A 6,851-nucleotide genomic window follows, 5' to 3' on the forward strand; every position below is an offset into this window, starting at 1 on the left:
AAACCTTTTCTAAGTACTGACATGAGCCACTGTTTCCTTATGGAGGATCAGGTGACTAAAGTCTAGCCAATGGGATGTAAGAAACAAAGGTATACAGGGAAGGGGCTTTTCTTTCCCCTCTTTGCTGCTTGCTGGAGGATGGATGGGGAACATCAAGAGAAGAAGCCTGCACTCCCACCCCTGTGCAGATGCAATGTCCTTTCTAGAATACCTATATCTTTTTTTTTATGGGGCGCCTGGGTGGCTCAGTCGGTTGAGTGTCTGACTTTGGCTCACGTCATGATCTCACAGTTCATGGGTTCGAGCCCTGTGTCAGGCTCTGTGCTGACAGCTCAGAGCCTGGAATCTGCTTCTGATTCTGTGTCTCCTTCTCTCTCTTCCCCTCCCCTGCTCTTGCTCTGTCTCTCTGTCTCTCTGTCTCTCCCTCTCAAAAGTAAATAAACATTAAAAAAAAATTAGTATACCTATTTTTTTAACTTGTTAAAAGTTTATTTATTTATTTTCAGAGAGAGAGAGAGAGAGAGAGAGAGAGAGAGAGAGCGCACAACTAGTGGAGGAACAGAGAGAGAGAGGGAGAGAATCCCAAGCAGGTTCTGCACTATCAGGGCAGAGCCCAATGTGGGGCTCAAATCCACGAACTGTGGGATCGTGACGTGAGCCGAAATCAAGAAAATCAAGAAGCTTAACCGACTGAGCCACCCGGGCGCCCCCAGAGTACCTATTTCTGGACTTCTTTTATGAAAGAGAAAAATAAATTCCATCTGTTTGAGCTACAATTATTTTGTACTATCCTGTGTAATCATATATAATTCTAACCAGAGTGGGAGTTACTGATCATTTGGAGTTCAGCCATCTTCTTTGTTTCAAAAGCTGTTAGTTTGGAAAATTTTAAAAAGACAGGGTCTTTGTTTGCAGAAACATAAGCCAAATATACCCTCACTATTTGGAGGAAAAAAAAACCCAACATATAGTCACCGCTTTAGATGGAATCAAGATTAAATGGGATAACAGTACCTAGAATGTAGTATAATTCAACAATATTTCCTTCACATGTATACCTTTGATATTTAAAAGAAATTTAAGTAATTCGTTCAGTAAGACCAATGATCACTCTTATTTGCCATCTATGGAAGTTCAAATTTGTATTGAGTTTGACTGAAGAGAATTATATTTCTATCTGAGTGAACTTTTAAACGGTATAATTCATCCTGATGTGTCTTTTATATTTCTGTGAGATTTAAAAGAAAAAAAAGGAAAGCCACCGAAGAAAAGGTCATCCATTGAACAACTCTGAATTATTTTTAAAAAAACATTCTTTGTTCCTTGGCATTAGGCAAGCTCAATAAATAATTTTCAGCAGGTTAGGAACGGGAGAAAATAAAACCTCTCATGTATATGGTCACGTAATTCAAACAAGGGAAACAAGACCGCCACTCAATGAGAAAATGATAGTCTCTTCCACAAATGGCACTGGGAAAATTGAAATCCCCCTGCAAAAGAATAAAGTCGGACCCTTACACCATATACAAAAATGAAAATAGATTAGAGACCTAAGCATAAGACCTAAAACCATAGAAGTCCTAGAAGAAACCTTAGGGGAAAATCTTCACAACATCAGATTTGGCTTGGATTTTTTGGCTATGACACCAGAAATACAGACAACATTAGCAAAAATAGACAAATGTGACTATATCACATTTAAAAACTTTTGTACGTGAAAGGACACAATCAACAGACTGAAAAGGCGGTCTCTGGAATGGGAGAACATATTTGCAAATCATATATCTAATAAGGAGTAACATCCACAGTGTATAGAGAACTATAATTCAACATCAGTCAAGAACAATGACCCAATTTAAAAAATGGCCAAAGGACCTTAATACAAGTTTCTCCAAAGATGATATGCCAATGGCCACCAAACACATGGAAAGATGCTCAACACCATAAATCATTAAAGAGATGGAAATGAAAACCACCATGAGATATCACCTTATACCCATACAAATACTTGATGGTTCCACTTCTATGAGGTAGCTAACGTAGTCAAATTCATAGAAACAGAAAGTAGAGTGCTAGTTGGGGGGGACAGAGGGATGGGATTTTTAGGGGATGGGTAAAGATTTTCAGTTTCGCAAAATGACAAAATCCTGGAGATGTGCTGTTGCACAATGTGAGTATTCTTAACACTACTGAACTGTATACCTAGAAATGGTTAAAGTAGTAAATACGACAGGATTTTTTTTTACCATAATTAAAAATAACAATGTGGCGCCTGGGTGGCTCAGTCGGTTAAGCGTCCAACTTTGGCTCAGGCCACGATCTCATGGTTCATGAGTTCGAGCTCCATGTTGAGCTCTGTGCTGACACCTCGAAGCCTGGAGCTGCTTCGGATTCTGTGTCTCCCTCTCTCTCTGCCCCCTCCCCCACTTGTGCTCTATCTCTCTCTGTCTCTCTCTCTGTCTCCCTCAAAAATAAACATAAAAAATTAAAAAAAAAAATAACAATAAAAAACAGTCCCAAACAAACAAGTATAAAGGCTATTTTTCAGACATAAGACCATTTGGCATTAGGGTATTTATCCTGAAATTGAATTCACAGGTAAGGTAATTGGTCTGAGGTGCTTAGAAGTTGTTCCAGGTTTCTGTGCTGACACGCATCCTGGTGTCCCTTCGAGTGTGAATAGTTCTGTTTCTGTTCCTCGTCCTCTTGCCCTGGTGGAGCTGCCACCTTTGGCTCCGTGATTTTGTAGAAAAGAGACACGGAGTACATTCAAAGCAAAATAATTCTCAGCAATAAAGAAAACATCACAAAATGTTAAGGTGGTATTGATTAGTAAAATTCCCCAAATGGAGTGCCAGATCTGAGGCAGCCTTTCAATTTTTTTTCTTTTTTTTTTTTAATGTTTATTTATTTTTGAGATAGAGCACGAGCAGGGGAGGGGCGGAGAGAGAGGGGGAACAGAGGATCCGAAGCGGGCTCTGCACTGACAGCTGAGAGCCCGATGTGGGGCTCGAACTCACGAACCGTGAAATCATGACCTGAGCCGAAGTCAGCCGCTCAACCCACTGAGCCACTCAGGCATCCCGGCAGGCTTTCAATCTTTAATAAGTTCAGTCCTCATGGGTGGCACAGAATATAGGCTGCTCATTTCGACTGCTTGAGCAAGCAGATAAACCAACACCTGTTGAGTTTTTCTAGAGAATTCTGATTTCTTAGAAACAATGAATATAAATGACTGTTTCATCCAAATCTTACCATCTGCAAACTTTGACCACTCTGTTTTTTCCCAACCTTTCCCAGCCATTTCAGTTCCAGGGTTTTTTGGTTTGTTTCTGAACGCCTCCAGAATTCACAGGGTTTGCATACCCAATGGAGTTCATAAACGATTGGTGTAACTGGTTGAATGCCATATCGTCACATGTCAGTTGTTCTTGGTTGAAAGATCTTTGAGAGCAGGAACTATGTTTTATATTTCTTCTCGGACTCTGGTGCGTACAGAGTACGTATATTTCTTCTGTGACACAGCCTACGGGCATTGTCACGTGACCATGCTGTTATTTCGGTGTTAACAGTGATAGCTACCCCTCTCCCCAAAATGTCTTGGTTTACTCACAAGCTATATGGCATGAGGGAGATATTAGCCTGGTTCTACAGAGCAGGGGATGGCATCTGGGAAATGTTTCTTCCAAAGACATTAGTTAGGTTTCCTACTTCTTACAGCCGCTCATGCTCACCTAGCACTTCTGTACTGGACTTTTCCCAAGGTTCTGTATCGGCCACCAGGTTGCTTCCTGTTGGCTTCCTTCCACACGCTGCCTCCACAGGCTGAGGTTTCATCTCTGCTAACTGTGAACTCAGCTGTCCATCCCTGCTAACCACTTGTCCATCACTTTCCCATCTTCTCAAAGTGGGTAAGCACATTAACTTTTTCCCCTTGTCTATGTATGCCTTTGCTTTGTTGCCTCAGTCATTCATGGTTTAAAAACTCCTTTGCTGTCATCTTAGCAGGAGCTGGGGAGGGATAGGGGACAAAGGCACGTTTTCTGGCCATCACATTTAACTGACTGCTTCCCTGTGCCTTTATGAAGAAAGTAAAATTTGGCCCTGAGAGTGGTCTATTTCAGGGAAAGGTGGTATGGCCATGGAGTCTGGGAATGAGGGTGGCAGGGAATGAGATTTTTAAGGGATTCTTTTAGCCTGATAAGGATTTTGTACTAGATTCAGAAAGTACTGCAGAGCTTCTATAGAAATTTAAGTGTGGAGGCTTATGCCTAGTTCACTTAAAAAAAAGTTTTTTATGTATTTTGAGAGAGAGAGGAAGAGTGAGCAGGGGAGGGGCAGAGAGGGAGAATCCCAAGCAGGCCCCATACCTTCAGCGCAGAGCCCATTGTGGGGCTCGATCTCACGAACCAGGAGATCATGACCTGAGCCAAAATCAAGAGTCAGAGGCTTAACCGACTGAGCTACCCATGCCAAGTTCACTTTTAACATGGTTTGGTTCCTTTCATCTCTGAAAGGATTTCTAGTTGCCAGCCCAGGGCAGTCAACAGAACTGTCTGAGGTGATGGAAATGTCTGTTATCCGTGCTGCCCAATATGGTGGTCGCTAAGCCATGTGTGGCTGTTGAGCACTTGAAATGTGATTGATCAATGCAGCTAAGGAACTGAACTTATAATTTTAGGTAACTTTAATAACTTAAATTTAAATAGCCACATGTGATTCGCATCTCCTGAGTCAGAAAGGATAGCTCTTGCTTTTAGAATTTGATTGTGGCATTCCCTAATTATTTCACTTGTGTCTGCCTTGTCACTCCAAAGAGATTCTCAGACCCTACAGACAGTGACCTGCTCAGATGATAATCTTAGCTCACAGTTCAATAATGGATAGCACAGAGCTGGGCTATAAATGGAACTACTGACTCATTCTCAGAGCGGGGGAAGGAGCTCTGAGCTGGGAGTCAGGAGGTCTCGTTCTGATTCTCCCGCTAACAAACTAGACAACTTTGGGAAAAGTTATTAATTCACTGATTCATAATCCCGGAGTCAAAAAATAATTATTAACTGAGTCCCAAGTAATTTGTTATCAATTGTGGTTGTCAGGGTTCTCCGGAGAAACAGAATATGTGTAAGTTATGTTGATATATATGATATTATATGTATATGAATTATATTAATCATATATAAATGCATATTATATAAATATATAGTTGTATATATTATTACACTGTACAGGGGCTGGTACTTCTTTTTTTTTTTTAAATTTTTTTAACATTTCTTTACTTTTGAGACAGAGAGAGACAGAGCATGAACGGGGGAGGGTCAGAGAGAGAGGGAGACACAGAATCTGAAACAGGCTCCAGGCTCTCAGCTGTCAGCACAGAGCCCGACTTGGGGCTCGAACTCACAGACCGCGAGATCATGACCTGAGCCGAAGTCGGACCCTTAGCCGACTGAGCCACCCAGGCGCCCCCAGGGGCTGGTACTTCAAGAAGTGTTTTTGGAGTGTGTTACATGTGCTTTCTTGTTGCATATTTGTCTGCTGTATCCTACTCGTCCGCCCTCTACAAAGTTTCTCCTTGCTCGTGGTGGTGGATTGTTTGGACCTTCTACCAGGTGTATAATTGTATATATTATTATACAACAATTAGAGAGAGAGACTTATTTTAGGAAATTGGCTCAGGTGAATTGGCTCACATGATTAGGGGGGCTGGCAAGTTCAGAATCTGCAGAGGGGGCTGGCATCTACTCAGGGAAGAATAGATTTTGCAGCTCGAGTCCAAAAGGAGTCTGAAAGCAGGATTTCCTCTTTGAAGGACGTCAGTCTGTTTCTCTTAAGTCCTCCAAATGATTGGATGAGGCTTACCCATACTCTGGAGGAGAATCTACTGAAAACCTACTGATTTAAATGCTAATCTTATCAGAGAAAGAAAGAAAGAAAGAAAGAAAGAAAGAAAGAAAGAAAGAAAGAAAGAAGGAAAGAAAGAAGGAAAGAAAGAAGGAAAGAAGAAAGAAAGAAAGAAAGAAAGAAAGAAAGAAAGAAAGAAAGAAAGAAAGAAAGATGGAAACATCTAAAGCAAAATATCTTGTACCTTGGCCCAGTGGAGCCACACACAAAATTCACCACCGGCCCCCCCACCCCGCCCAGTGATATGTGAATGGTCAAACTTTGCAAGTATATTGCTCTTCCCAGTAAATGAGAGGAGCTGTTCATCCCTCTCAGCTTTGCATTTCTGATACAATTGAATGGGACAATGGCTTGTTTGGAGCACCCTTGGGGATGTACGCTGGGGAAAGGTTGGATGTAGTATTGGAAAGGTCAAACAAGAAATCTGCACCTTATATTGCCCTCTCTGGAAAACTTTAGTATACTTGTGGACCTCAGCTCCCTTCTGAGGAATTTCCTATGCGTTGGACAACATTCAGCATACCAAATGCCCCACTACCCTGAAAAAGTGGATTTGCCTGGACTGGCATCCTTTGATAGGCAGAGAAGGTGCATCCGTTTAGTCTGGTAACTTCCTGAACCAATCAGACCTTTTTGGGGTGAGTAAGAAGGAGGTCGAATGTTCTATGGAAAGAATATAACCATTAATAGTGTGAACATGCTGAATGATACCTAAAAAGACCTTGGAAAGCAAAGAGCAGTGGAAACGATGATAGGTAGACATCATCAGAGGAAGAGAGGGACTGTGAGAAAAAAAGCTAGAAATGATGGAATGACGGAGTCACTGGGATGTCAGTATTAAAATTCTGAGTGGAGGCTGTCTGTCATTGAAGACACTTCAAGATCAGCTGGCCACCAAATTGCCTCCTAAATGACCTGAGTGTATCTGGTGTCCACTGTGTTTCTTA

Source organism: Felis catus, chromosome D2 (assembly GCF_018350175.1).
Source record: "Felis catus isolate Fca126 chromosome D2, F.catus_Fca126_mat1.0, whole genome shotgun sequence".
Classification (NCBI taxonomy): Eukaryota; Metazoa; Chordata; class Mammalia; order Carnivora; family Felidae; genus Felis; species Felis catus.